Here is a 16,049-nt window from a genome sequence, read left to right as displayed (position 1 = left end):
ATAACTAAACCCAATGGGCTGCTATTCTAAAAGATGTCTGTTTTAGCCGATATTTATGACAACAATAATGTGACATGCAGCCTAATGATATGGATGGCAACCAATGTCCTGCACCATTCAATTAGGGCAATTTATTTATAGATGGACACCTCAAGGTCCTTAACTACTAAGTTTTACTAAGTACATGTAAGTCACATCCTTAATTGAAGTGTTCATGTGTGTCCTACCCATGCTTATCTGCTCCTCTAAGATTCTCTTACCTGCCTTGCCAAAAGTCATCCATGCAGGTTCCTGAATCTCTCCCCAAGTCTTTGCTGCTTCCCTTTGAGTAGCCTATTCACTGTTTTCCCGATTCACTCCCAGCGACTCTGCCCCCTACCAATGTCCCACTAGATCTATGCCCCTGCTGCTTTTACCTCTGACCTTGTTTTTATTTTTTTTTATTTTTTATTGACGTCTTGGATAATCAAGCCAAATCAGACACTAACATATCATATGCTAGCCAAAATATACAGATACCAAAACAAATTCAGAAGCCACACATAAGGCCATCTCATGAAGGTTAAACACAGAAAAAAGAAAAAAACAACATAATCAATTTGAATCAGTTAAAATCGAAATACGAACCCGGATTTTCTCAAATTTACGAGTCGCCCCAACTCTTTGAGCATACAAATGTTAACTAATTCTGACTTTTTGCATTTTATAGCGCCATTCATGTAGATTGGGGCAATATTGTGAACGCCAGTTCTGAAGAATTAGCGATCTCGCTACAGCCATAGCTATATATATTAGTTTAACTAGTTGCCCCTCTAACATCAATTCAGGATCAAATCCAAACAAAATCAATTTAAAATTAACCGAAATTGATATTTTACACTGGTTTTCTATATATGCAAATATTTCTTCCCAGAAAGGTACAATTTTAGAACAATGAGCAACAACATGAGACCAATTAGCAGGGTTATAATGCAGACATCTATAACAGTTGGAAGACCAGTTAGGATACATTTTACTAACCATTGCCGGAGTGAAGTACAGAAGCCATTTACTAAAAAACAGCATTCTGCGCCAATTGGCACCTCTTAAAACAGAAAAATTCAGAACATTAATTCTCTTCCATATAGCAGGGGTTAATACCATATTTTCCTGCCCTTGTCACTTATTGGTTGCTTTTAGACATAAATCCGGGTCCCTATTCGCGGTTAAGCATCGTTTCCACTCCCCCGGCTTTCTTTCTCGTATTAAACAGAATAAATCATTGAATAACGGAGCAGGGGAAGAAAGGAGGGAAGGGTCTAGTTGGATCAAAACTCCATAAATCAACTTATACGATCCCAGCAATAGGAAATTACCTTGAACCAGGGTTCACATATCAGACATCCTAATCCAAGCGCCATCTTTCATATAATCGCTTAACATCTTAAACCCTATCTTCTGCCATTTTTCTAGCAGATCCATGCTAATATCCACTCCGAAGAATGAGAAAGCCGAGCAGAGGGAAGAGGATGTATTGAGAATTGAAAGGGAGTATCTCTTTAGGAGTGCTGTACGTCTCTTAAAAAACCAGTGCAGCACCTTATACCTGACTGTTTTTGGTGATTTAAATAATTTAAGTTGGGAGGGAATCTGGGTTTCTTCACAAATCAAATCAATGAAAACATTTATAAAAAGTTGCTGATTGTTATCCTTGAATCTGGTCATGAATTGAGCTAAATATGCATTATAATAGTCTTTAAGGTTGGGAAGGGCCAGCCCACCTTGTCCCTTATCTTCGAATAAAGTATTCAAGGCAATACAAGGCGTCTTTTTTGCCCAAATAAAGGAAGAAAACAAGGGTTCAGCATTGGAGAAGAATGATCCCGGCAGAGCACAAGGTATGGTTGAAAATAAAAAATTAAATAAAGGAAGGACCGACATCTTAATTAGTGCGACCTGACCAATAATAGTTAATGGTAAAGGATTCCATCTTTCGAACATTGCTCGTACCTTCTGCAACAATGGTATAAAATTCAAGCTGTAAAGATCTGAAACTGCGGGAGAGAACATAACCCCCAAATATCTTTTGGATTTGTTATTAATGCATGATCTTAAATCAGGGTGAATTACAGGATTAATGCCCCCGCAAACTAGGATTTCGTTTTTTTTTTGTTTATCCTATAGCCCCCCAGCGCCTCAAACTCTTCAAATATTTGAAGTGCATGAGATTGACATTGCATTTCCGGCTTAGTTAGCAAAATGATATTGTCTGCATAAAGTTTGATTTTAGGCATCAAATTAATAGGGGGGAATAAAAGAGGATCTTTCCTGATTGCAGTTGCTAAGGGTTCAATAAAAAAAGCAAATAAAACCGGAGACAGTGGGCAGCCTTGTCTAGTACCGCGTTTAACCGATACTAGCCCCACAGACTCGGCATTGATTATAATATTAGCCCTAGCCCCTGAATAAAGACTACGAATCAAATTTATAATTACCTTTGGGATAGCGAAGTGCTGTAAAATAATAAAAAGTGTCTCCCATACCACCAAATCAAAAGCTTTTGCGGCATCAAATAATAAAATTAAAGCGGGGATCTTACCTGACTCAAAAAATCCAAAGCCTCTGCTAAAAAATGAGTGTTAGTCAACAGCTGCCTGCCGGCAAAAAAGCCATTCTGGTCTGCGTGAATCAAATCTGAAGAAAAAGAGTTAAATCGTGTAGATAATAATTTAGTGGTAATTTTGTAATCTGTGTTCAGTAGCGTGATGGGTCTATAAGAATTTGGATTGTTGGGGGGTTTACCCTTTTTAAGAAAACTTACTACTGTTCCTTCCCTGAAAGAATCCGGGATATGTCCACCAAACAACATAAAGTTTAATAATTGGACGAAAACATCTGCGAAGGAAGTAAAAAAAAGTTAAAAAACTCTGAGGGAAACCCATCCGGTCCGGCCGCTTTCCCTAGTGGAAGCTGTTGTACAACTTTCTCTACTTCCTCTCTAGTGAATGGAGTTGCCATACTAATTTGATCTGCAGGGGAAAGAGTGGGAAGAGAGTACTTTTCCAGATAATTCAATAATTTTTGATAATCTATCGTCGATTGAGTATTATAGATCCTTTTATAGTGTGCGACCATTATTTCTCCAATTTCAGCTGGAACCGATGTATCCCTAGGAGTGTCTGGAGAATATAGAGAGTGTATAAGATTAGACGAGGCTTGCTCTCTGGCCTGCCACGCCAGGAGTTTGCCAGTAAAGTTACTCTCTTCATAAATTTTTTGTGAGCTCTTGCGAAAAATCTCATCACTCTGAGTATAGAGCTCCTGAGAAAGCTCGCGTTTGGCTGCATTTAATTGATCTTGAACCGCTCTAGCAGAATTTTGTTGCCTGAGTACAGTCAGAGCCTGAATTTTTTGTTGGAGCAATTTATTTTTATTCTTAACTGCTGAAAGATCTCCTGCATCTCTACCAATCACCAGGCCGCGAATATATGCCTTAAAAGAGTCCCACACATAGTTAAGGGGGGCAGTTCCCATATTCCGAAAAAAAAGACTGATATCTCAGTTTTACTAGCCTCCACCCAATTGTCATCAGTCAAATATTTTTTATTAAAGACCCAACGTTTAGGGGTTCTTGCCTTATCTACCAATCCCAGTTCCATAATAATCATAGCATGATCCGAGAACCCGTTGTGAAGCAACGTCTGTTTAGAAAAAATGATTTGACGTGAAATTAGAAATAAATCAATTAGTGAGGAGGATTTAAATCTACCGGACCAACAAGTATATTCTTTTTTGTTCGGATTTTGATTACGCCAAGGGTCCCACAGGTTAAATAGCAACATATTATTCTTAATAGACCTAAGAGATTTAGGTTTAAATTGTGTCTTCGATTTGCTGGATGAATCCAGCTCTCTGTTCATCGTAATGTTGAAATCCCCACCAATAATAATCTCACCCTTGACCTTCAACAAAGAATGAAAAAACTCCTCATATATCTCTGGTGTATCCTCTGTTGGAGCATAAAAACTCACTAACGTAACAGGTTTAGTTCTATTTGGGATCACACAGGTGGCCCAGCACCAACGGCCCGACCCCCCTTGTTCGACTTGACCCAACTGGGCCTCGAATTTTTTACTAACAAATAACGCCACTCCCCTCTGTGACTCTGAACATGAAGAGAATACTCTACACCTCCAGGTTCCTTAGCGCGTGACCGCTACGCTGGAGTTCCACGCCTCCTCGTAGCCGGAGTTCCGGTTCCTGACTAATCCCTCACCTCGCGGTCAATGGAGGAGCTGTATGGCGTTCTGCTGGCATTCTCCGTGTGAGGCGGCTCTCTGATGAATGGCCGTATTTGTTCTAGCCGAGGACGTAGAGCGGAGCAGCGCCCAGGTCTGAGTGAGCTTTCCTGAAAGCACGATAAGGAGCAGGACGCTTGTGCCGAGCAGCGTCTCTTCTCCCTTGATCTGCGGTGAGATGGGATACAAAGTATCGACTGTTGGATACTCATAACCCCGAGCCTTGTCGCTTTAAGCAGGCAGAGGACTGTGCTGCCTGGTGGCGTTTTGTTCAGTGCTGCCCGGCTGAGCTCCGCTTGATCTGTAAGGCTTCCCTCTGCCTCTGAGGCTGCAGATGAATGTGCGGCGGCAGCTGTTTGGGTGCTATATTTGTCCTAAGAAGCACGGAAACACATTAGAGGCTATCTGGATAGAGCCTTTGTTTTTGCCTTTCTAAATTCGAATAGCTTCGGCAGGTATCCAGCTCCTAGTACTTTTGCTGGCTTTTCTGGGTTAAATTTTTGGAGATAGATTTTTTTTTTCTTCTCATTTTCATCAAGTTAAAAACATTTCACTGATTTTCTGGCGGGATGGGCAAGCAATTGAATGCCTGAGCCAAAGTGCGAATTAGACGCCAGCAACTTAAGGATGATGCCGTCGCTACAAAAAAAGCAGATACAGGTGCTGGGAAAGAAGATTCGCTTGTTGATATTTCTGGAACCTCGGGTGTCGAGTAGGAGACGACGGATTCTGCTTTTTCCATCCCATCTCAACTGATTTCCTCGAAAAATCCGTCACAAGAGCTAGTTGGGGTAGTACTAGACGCAAATAGAAGCGAAATGAGCGAGGTGCCGGATAATCCTTTGCAACCGGGGGCCTCCAGAGGCGGAGTGTTAAAGATGGCCCCTAAAGTCTCTAAAAATTTTCCATTATTTGAGAGAAAAACTGACAACGTAATGACAGTTCCTCTCCCATCGGTGGGTTTAAACTCAAACTCTAATGGCCTACCGGAAGGGGAGGTCAGATCCAGTCAACCCACTATTATCAATGGGGCCAAAACTCTCTCTTCTTTGGATCTACCGGGCTCGCCAGAAAGTAATCAGATACAAGCGGAAGTGTTGCCACAATCGGATCTCATAGTCGCCTCCTCCCCTGGTGTGCTAAGTCCGATTTTAGGAATGGAGACCGAGACCACAGGAGAATTCCAGCTCTCGGTTAAAGATATGCCTAACATGATACTAGGTGAAGTGAGGGAGATGAAGCAGTCACAACAATCTGATCTGGCCCTTATCAACCAAAGACTAGACAAAATTGAAGAATCGATCTCCTCCTTTCCTGTTCGGCTACACGAAGCAGAGACTAGGATTTCGGACCTGGAGGATCATAAGAGCGATGTAAAAAAAGAGGTTACATCTCTTTCCAAAACTTCTAAGTCTCTTGAGTTTAAATTGGACAAAATTGAAAACTATAATAGGAGGTCGAACCTCAGAATCGTGGGAGTTCCCGAGAAAATTGAGGGTTCTGACATGAAACAGTGGCTTACCTCCTTCTTTCTCCGGGAGGTCATTCCAGAATTCAAAGGCGATTTAACGATTACACGCGCCCATCGTGTCCCTGCACAGCCGTTTCCCAACTCCACTCTACCTTCGACTATTCTTGTTAATTTTTCAGATATCCGAGTGAAAGAAACTATTCTTTCTAAGGCCTTCAAACAAAGGCAATTTTCGGTTAACTCTTCCACTAAATGCCGTATCTTTTCGGACATGTCTGCTGCAGTGGCTAGGAGGAGGAAGGAATTCGTAAAAATGCTGCAATTGTTTAAAGACAGGGGAGCGCAAGCAATGATTGCTCAGCAATCAAAATTGAAAGTTTTGGTGAAGGGCAAATTCCACTTATTCACGGACATTGATGAAGCACAGGGGCTGCTACGTTTGATCTCCCAGGATTAATGTTCCATGTTTGCGAGGCTGTCTAATGAACTCTTGTACTGGGTGCATTCTTTTTTTCATGAGACATGGAAACTAGCAGGATGGCAATATATGCTCTTAAGCCTGCTCTGTCTGTATAGGGGAGGAGGGGCGGGGTCAGGACTGGACTCATAGGAAGGTCAAGGGGTGCTAATCTAAGGCACCTTAAGGGTAGGGGTGGTCCAGCATGGTCAGCGTGGGGAAAGGGCCATAAAGGAAGGGTGGGTTACAGGGGTTGGGGGGGGAGAGGAGGGCAGGGGGCACGAAACCAAAAAATGAAGTCTTGGATATGTGCATGTAATTTCCTTCTTTACAGTTGGGCTAAGTATGTTATGAATACTGGAATGGTGCTTTTGTTGAAAAATGCGGTACCTAATTGGTTTACTATCAGCTTTGGAGTTCGGGTGCAGGATGTTTTTTGTCTTTACTCTTTATTATGGGGCTGAAAATTATTTCTTTTAACGTAAATGGCCTAAACAATAAGAAAAAAATTAGAGCAATAGAATTATGGGTCAAAACGCAACAACCTGATGTGATTCTATTACAAGAGACCCATATACCTAGGTTAAAAATTGAGTAATTCTCTATGTTTAAAAGCTGGACCTCTGACCTTGTTCCTTTACTTGTGCTCTCTATTTCTTCTGGGGGCCTCACCTACTCCCTCTGTCCTGGAGTCATGGCTAGAGAGGGGCGTGCAGCCAGATTGCAGCACCAGAAGAGGGGAAGAGACCTACATAACCTACAGGCTGTGGCAGCTGTACGTTCTACATCACTGGGATAGTTTGTAGACTGTAGAGTGGGAATTAGAGCCCCTGTTCAAATGTACTTTTTTCCCACTGCAGAATATATATTTCCCCATGAACAAAGTCCTTCTCTCACAACCCGGAAAATCAGGAGATAATTCTCTCCTCTTGCCACTCTGGAAGGGGAGTTACACCAGGCCTGTGCTGCAGTAAATTTAGGAACCGTTCCAAGATGGAAAGTCAAGGGCTCGGAGTTAGGAAATGCCGACAAATGTCCATTTATGTTGGTGGTCCCAAACTTTCAAATCAAGAGAGGAAGTTTAGGCAGATTACTTTGTGCACTACATACGACCAGTCACTTGACTTGACTAGTCTTTTAGTAAGAAGTTAACATTGTAGGAAAGCGTGGGAAAATTAATGTAAATGTTTTTGAACTATGAAAAAGCTAAGAGATTGTGCTGGTTCACAAATTGTGCAAATGTCATTCCCATAGGCAGATTCACTATGTGACACTTACACTGCACCTCTGGTGGAAACTTTGCAGCCGAAATTGCATCTAGACCGGTACAATTTTTCAGAATCCCATTCTGTGAAGCAGAATCAAACCTTGTTGATTGGAGGCACAATGTGACTTTTCATATAAGCATTTTAGAGACTCATAATGATAGCAAAATTACAACAGTCTAACAGCAGCAGAAACTGACTGCATGTTCGAACTGCTAATGATCCAAACGTGTATCATTCAAAAATAAAATTGGTACAAGTTGTAAAAGTACTTCAAACGTCATCACTGTGCGTTTAAAACTTTAGAAAGGAGCATAGTGTAAAGCGCACTAAAGATTTTTGACTGCGAGTGTCATGATGATGTGAAGATTGGGTTTATTGTGCAAGAGAAGAGGTCCATCGATAAGTGCAGCTTAGGACACTCTTTCTAAACTGTATACACTTACTTTAAACAGTTATTGGCCCTGAAAGGGGCAAGTATTCTTTTAAACATAAGAGCTCGAGCTGTAAGTACACCAATTATTTGCAGGAGAGCTTTCAGATAACATTTCAATCTATTTGTTCAATCTGCAGTCTGTACTCGCACAGCAAGGGACCTGCAAAACTAAAGTTTGCTGGCTTTCAAAACTGAACAAGCAAAGGAGCATGATATGAGCTGTTTGTGACACTGCTTCGCCAGAGTACCTCTTCTTCTTATGCTCATTTCTTGCAGAAATATTTGGAGTTCAGATGTGCATTTACTTTTATTTTTGCTTTGAACAGAATGCTTCATTATTGTTTCCCGGACAGTTCTGGTGAGGAAAGTCCCACTGCGGATCTGTCACAGGCTGCTGTGGTTTCTCTGTTCTGGTGCATTCTTTTATGGTGCCTATAGTTGAACAAAGAGCATACGAAGTTCAGTTGAGAAAACTTACATTGTAGTAGGATTGTGAGAAAATCTTGTCTTTCTGGAAAGACAAGTAGTTGCTCTTCTGATAGGACTTTCATTGTGCACCTGTCAACAAAAGTTCAGCAGCCAATCATAAGCGTTTCAAGACAAACTAGTGGATTAACCGGGCTGTCTTAAATGGAACACATTTTATGGCGAATCTTGCCTCTGAACATAGGAAAACCACCAGGCAATGAATGTCTGGCCAAACATCGAATGTAGCAGTAGATTGAGGCCTAGATGTATCAACATTACCTTTTGCCATTTCTTAATAGCGATTTTTAACGAATCGCTATTAAGAAATCGCAAAATGTGATGTACGTAGGAAATTGCTGTTTTTTAGCGATTTCTTATTATTCCTTAATTGCGAAATCGCAATTTGCGAATTCGCAAATAAGGAATAATTTCCCATTCATTCCTATGGGCCAGGAGGCCCATAGGAATGATTGCGAAATAATTCTTAAATTGCGATTCGCATTTTGCGAATCGCAATTTGAGAATTATTTCAAGGGTGCAGGGGTGTCTCATGGACACCCTGCTGCACCCCTGAAACTTACATGTGTGTGCATATGGCACACATACATGCCCTATGGGCATGTATGTGTGTCTCATGCCACCTTCACAATTGCCAAATTGTGAATTTTTGAAAGGATTTCGCAAATGAACACCAATATCAAGTTGGTGTTAACTTGCCATTAACCTGAATTCGCAATTTTAAAAAGCTTCATACATGGCATTTAAGGAATCGCAAAATTGCAATTCCTTAAATGCTTAAGCAAAATAAGGAATCGTAATTTTTTGCGATTCCTTATTTTGCTAATTTTACATACATGCCAAAAGATGCAAAATGTCCGTTTGCGATTCGTTAAGGCCGAAATTCTGCAAATTTCGGCCTTAATGAATCGCAAAAGTCTTGATACATCTAGGCCTTAATTTTTATAAAGTTCTGTGAAAACTAAAAACAATGTGACAGAGTTATATTTTTTTATGCAACGCAACACAGCAAGATATTGTGCCTTCCTGTCCTCTAATTGAGCTGGTGCACTCAGTGCAGTCTAGCAGCAATGCAGACACCCCTGCACTGTGGTGCAAGGGTGCATGCATTGCATGCAGTATTGCTTCTGTGCAAGAAGGGGCACCTTCCGGCACAAAACATTTCTTAAAGGCAATATGCAGCGCACTTAGTAACTCTGTGGGAAGGTGTATCGTTCTGATGCATTCTCAGTTCTACCAGTGTTAGTTGGAATGCATCAGAATTACATGGGAACACCGAAGCTCCACCCATGTAACGCCTCCACCACACAGTGTAATGCAAGGCAGCAACTTGTGCTGCCACCAGATTTACCAATGATTCAGAAAAGGGGGTGGTGATGAACAGAGTGTCTGAATTAAGCAGACCACTCTTACCCAGTCCAAAGATCAGGGCTTGATCCATCACCGTTTTTGAGCTCACTGCACCATCCCAGCTCAGAATTTGGCTATATGCAAATGAGTCTGACCCTGGCCTAGTGCATCATGGGAACAGGGCAGACCAAACTACCAAGCCAATTCTTATACTGGGAAGGAAACAAGCTACCGGGGACCGGTTTCTGGCATTTCAGCCGTCTTCAGCCCGGCTTGCTTGAATCCTGATGGTGCAATGAGCAAGGGACTCACATCTGAGTATACCCTTCCACGCTTATGGTGGACAAAAACGATTCAGAAAAGGGGGTGGTGATGAACAGAGTGTCTGAATTAAGCAGACCACTCTTACCCAGTCCAAAGATCAGGGCTTGATCCATCACCGTTTTTTAGCTCACTGCACCATCCCAACTCAGGTGTGGCAGGGTATACTCAGACATAAGTCCATTTCACACTGCACCATCAGGATTCAAGCAAGCCGGGCCGAAGACGGCTGAAATGCCAGAAACCGGTCCCCGGTAGCTTGTCTCCTTTCTGGTGAAGAATTGGCTTGGTAGTTTAGTCTGCCCTGTTCCCATGATGCACTGGGCCAGGGACAGACTGATTTGCATATAGCCAGGTTCTGAGCTGGGATGGTGCAGTGAGATAAATAACGGTGATGGATCAAGCCCTGATGTTTGGACTGGGTAAGAGTGGTCTGCTTAATTCAGACACTCTGTTCATCACCACCCCCTTTTCTGAATCGTTTTTGGCCACTATAGGTGTGGCAGGGTATACTGAGACATGAGTCCCTTTCTCACTGCACCATCAGGATTCAAGCAAGCCGGGCCGAAGACGGCTGAAATGCCAGAAACCGGTCCCCGGTAGCTTGTCTCCTTTCTGGCGAAGAATTGGCTTGGTAGTTTAGTCTGCCCTGTTCCCATGATGCACTGGGCCAGGGACAGACTGATTTGCATATAGCCAGGTTCTGAGCTGGGATGGTGCAGTGAGATAAATAACGGTGATGGATCAAGCCCTGATCTCTGGACTGGGTAAGAGTGGTCTGCTTAATTCAGACACTCTGTTCATCACCACCCCCTTTTCTGAATCGTTTTTGGCCACTATAGGTGTGGCAGGGTATACTCAGACATGAGTCCCTTTCTCACTGCACCATCAGGATTCAAGCAAGCCGGGCCGAAGACGGCTGAAAGGCCAGAAACCGGTCCCCGGTAGCTTGCCTCCTTTCTTGTGAAGAATTGGCTTGGTAGTTTAGTCTGCCCTGTTCCCATGATGCACTGGGCCAGGGACAGACTGATTTGCATATAGCCAGGTTCTGAGCTGGGATGGTGCAGTGAGATAAATAACGGTGATGGATCAAGCCCTGATCTTTGGACTGGGTAAGAGTGGTCTGCTTAATTCAGACAATCTGTTCATCACCACCCCCTTTTCTGAATCGTTTTTGGCCACTATAGGTGTGGCAGGGTATACTCAGACATGAGTCCCTTTCTCACTGCACCATCAGGATTCAAGCAAGCCGGGCCGAAGACGGCTGAAATGCCAGAAACCGGTCCCCGGTAGCTTGTCTCCTTTCTGGTGAAGAATTGGCTTGGTAGTTTAGTCTGCCCTGTTCCCATGATGCACTGGGCCAGGGACAGACTGATTAACATATAGCCAGGTTCTGAGCTGGGATGGTGCAGTGAGATAAATAATGGTGATGGATCAAGCCCTGATCTTTGGACTGGGTAAGAGTGGTCTGCTTAATTCAGACACTCTGTTCATCACCACCCCCTTTTCTGAATCGTTTTTGGCCACTATAGGTGTGGCAGGGTATACTCAGACATGAGTCCCTTTCTCACTGCACCATCAGGATTCAAGCAAGCCGGGCCGAAGACGGCTGAAAGGCCAGAAACCGGTCCCCGGTAGCTTGCCTCCTTTCTTGTGAAGAATTGGCTTGGTAGTTTAGTCTGCCCTGTTCCCATGATGCACTGGGCCAGGGACAGACTGATTTGCATATAGCCAGGTTCTGAGCTGGGATGGTGCAGTGAGATAAATAACGGTGATGGATCAAGCCCTGATCTTTGGACTGGGTAAGAGTGGTCTGCTTAATTCAGACAATCTGTTCATCACCACCCCCTTTTCTGAATCGTTTTTGGCCACTATAGGTGTGGCAGGGTATACTCAGACATGAGTCCCTTTCTCACTGCACCATCAGGATTCAAGCAAGCCGGGCCGAAGACGGCTGAAATGCCAGAAACCGGTCCCCGGTAGCTTGTCTCCTTTCTGGTGAAGAATTGGCTTGGTAGTTTAGTCTGCCCTGTTCCCATGATGCACTGGGCCAGGGACAGACTGATTAACATATAGCCAGGTTCTGAGCTGGGATGGTGCAGTGAGATAAATAATGGTGATGGATCAAGCCCTGATCTTTGGACTGGGTAAGAGTGGTCTGCTTAATTCAGACACTCTGTTCATCACCACCCCCTTTTCTGAATCGTTTTTGGCCACTATAGGTGTGGCAGGGTATACTCAGACATGAGTCCCTTTCTCACTGCACCATCAGGATTCAAGCAAGCCGGGCCGAAGACGGCTGAAATGCCAGAAACCGGTCCCCGGTAGCTTGTCTCCTTTCTGGTGAAGAATTGGCTTGGTAGTTTAGTCTGCCCTGTTCCCATGATGCACTGGGCCAGGGACAGACTGATTTGCATATAGCCAGGTTCTGAGCTGGGAAGGTACAGTGAGATAAATAACGGTGATGGATCAAGCCCTGATCTTTGGACTGGGTAAGAGTGGTCTGCTTAATTCAGACACTCTGTTCATCACCACCCCCTTTTCTGAACCAGATTTACCAAGCCATAAAGTGCCACACAATTTGGCATTCCGTGCACTGGTAAATCTGATTCTAGGTTTTGTGTCCCCCTATGTCGTCTTCTGTGGAGCAAAACATGATAAATCTGCTCCAAAACGTTTAGCATTAATAAACGCAAGGCATTCATTTAGTTTGCACCTTAAGGTGTGTGGACAAAATATTGACTACAAAAAATCATGATACATATATATTGTGTCAAGACTCACACTCCACCTAAGAAAAACAGACTACTGTGTAAGCCATCCCTCCTAGCAAATTCCTCTCACTGGTAGTGAGCCATAGGCCCAGGTGGGCTGGCTGGGAGGAGTACCCTCTGCACTGACCACCATCCCAGCAGGCCTGTCACTCCAAACTCCACCCCCCTCTGTCAGCCATCTTGCTACTATACTCACCCTCACTGGCAGGAAACAATAGGCACATGTGGGCTGGCTGGGAGGAGAACCCACTGCACTGACCACACATTCCAGCAGGCCTCTCACTCTAAACTCCATCCCCCCTCTGTCAGCCATCTTGCTACTACACACATCCTTACTGGAAAGAAGCCATTGGTCAAGTGGGGGGGTTGGATTGTTAGAAAAGACCACACATCCCAGCAGGCTTTTCACTCCAAAATCCATCCTCCTCTGTCAGCCCTCTTGCTACTGCACTCACCCTCGTTTGCAGGAAGGAATAGCCCCAGGTGGGCTGGCTGGGAGGCGGACTCACTGCACTGACCGAAAATCCCATCAGGCCTTCTAACACAAGCTCACAGAAACAGTCACTTGCAACATACCTTCAAATCAATTTACCTAACATGTTACAGTGGAGGGTAAGGTCAAAATCACTGAGCTGTGCATACACAATGCTATGCACATACAAGGATGCCAACTCAGGCTCTGGTACCACAGTCTCTCCAGTAGAAAAGAATGAGAGCATGACTCACAGCATCACTACATTATATAGGAATAGACACAAACTGTTGAGGGTTAGGCTTGTGTTATATTGTGTTTTAATGTTGTTTACTTTTAAATATTGCATGTCATGTTGTACCTTTAAGGCTCGTTACTGAGCGTGACATAGCATGTATGCAATATATTGAGTGTTCCAGTACACTGGGTCAGTTGTAGCTGTGCCCTTGAACTGTCAGCAGTGTTTCCTGGCGCTCACCTGGATTTCTGGATTTACTCAATCTAAATACCAAATAAAGGTATTGAAGTTACACCAAGTGATTCCCTTCACTTCAGCTTGTTACTTCATTGTTTCTGGTGAGACAGACCATGCACAGCACATACAAATAACATTAGCAATAGATGAGTATGTATGTCATGCACTCCATGAAGATTTTGAACTCACAAATCCTCAAGTGTCATCTACAGCATGTCAGGTACAAGTCAATGTGAGTAGAGATGTTACAGTCCAATTTGAGAACATTACCATATCAACACTGATGTGGAGTAAGACCACAATTCACATCATGATCATGCCAAATAAAGGGTAACATCAAATGGATAGGTGACAAATCAGCTATTTGAGGAGAAAATGCAGCCTTACGGCTTAAGACCACAATTCACATCATGATCATGCCAAATAAAGAGTAACATCATATGGATAGGTGACAAATCAACCATTTGGGGAGAGAATGCAGCCTTACGGCTTAAGACCACAATTCACATCATGATCATGCCAAATAAAGGGTAACATCATATGGATAGGTGACAAATCAACCATTTGGGGAGAGAATGCAGCCTTACGGCTAGAGTGGTCAACCTCGAAGCTGGGGAATCAGGTTTGAGTCTCAGCAACGACACTCAACATGAGGCAAATCACTTAATCTCCTAGTGCCTAACAAAAATGAATTTGTCCTTCTGTAACGAAACTGGTGCTCGTGTTAAGCGCTCTGATACCAGATGTCTCAAGTCTAAACAACAGGGCACAACTCCCACCTCAGCTACCAACCCCAGCTGACCCCTATAACAACAGATGCGCCATCAACCTCGGGCAAGCAACAACACCATCACGGCTGCACAATCCACTCTGGAGTGGACGGACACAAACTCAATGAGGAAGGAGGATCGGCTTCGACTGTGCAGGCACAAACCATGACCGCCGTGGGGGTCAGGGTGGTGGGAGGGGGCATGTAGATCCCCGTCACCAAACAGCTGGTGCCACTGATACCCAAGCCAACCTCTCCCGGGTACTCAATGCCTATGAGGGGTACCAGGGAGCAATCGGCAAGGTTTCAGATCGCCTACAGAACATTGAACAACTGCAAGCGTCCCAAGAGCGAAGGCTTGAGTTGTTCAATGAACAAAATGGATGGGGTAATTGGGGTGCTGAGGAAGTATCCCTATCTGTGAGACCTCTCCATCTGTGCCTTCCACATCTGTGCAAGCCACAGGGAGGGACGCTGAGTCTGGTGGAGAATCCTCAGTAGCACATGAGCTAGCAGTTGTTGTTCCCACCCTCAAACATAGGGTGGGTCATCCAAGTAAAGAGGGAGCGTCAGATCGTGAAGCACAATCCCCAGGCAGTAAAAAAGATGCACCTGATATCCTTCTTTTTGTACTTCTAGTTCACTTTGTTGACTATTCATACCAAGTGTCCCACATCAGATTTAAGTACACTGTTAGACTTTGGATGATGATAACTGTGGCTATGCATATTTGAATTTAAACCAATAACACTTTCAACTTCTCTATTTTGTTTTTGTTTCATTTTCACTGATCCACAATGTGTGTCTCCACCTATCCACCATATTTTGTAAATAAAATTGACTTTGCACATCAATAACAGCTCATGTTGTGTCTTTGACTTCTATCTCAATTTGTTGTGAGTAATCAAACTAGGTCAACAAGTACATGACAATTGTACCACAAAGTTAATCAATCATGGCACCACAAGATAGTCATACAGATTCAGTGTATCATACAAACATTAGTCCACTATACCTTTTTACAAATAGTCATTGGTAAGAACAATCATCGCAAGTTGACATTCCACTCAACAATCTATGCCACCTAACCAGTTTGTCGTGTGCAAACAGCTAGACAACATTTTCTGAGGAGTTACATCAGACAATGCAAACTTCAATGCGAAACATACATTTTATTTGCTATGAACACCTGGTAGCAGCTCACACAAATTAAATCCACAATCATTGGACAAAAGAAAAGCTTACAGGACTGAACTACCTTCCAGTGCAAACAGGTACCATCACAAGACGTTGGGCTGCATCATCAGGTAGGTTACAAGCATATGTCAGTGGTGTGGCACTTGCACTGTGACATACAATGAGGACACACATCTACAGCTCCATCATTTTTATGAACTATGCTCATCCGGGTGATATTAATGGGAACTACATTGGTATAAACCACATTGTTTTTGAGCACATGATGGTACACTTATTGCAAAACAAAGTGTATGAAA

Source organism: Lissotriton vulgaris, chromosome 6 (assembly GCF_964263255.1).
Source record: "Lissotriton vulgaris chromosome 6, aLisVul1.2, whole genome shotgun sequence".
In the NCBI taxonomy this organism is placed as follows: domain Eukaryota; kingdom Metazoa; phylum Chordata; class Amphibia; order Caudata; family Salamandridae; genus Lissotriton; species Lissotriton vulgaris.
The sequence above is the reverse complement of the archived record's forward strand: the minus strand, read 5'-3'. Positions refer to the sequence as shown.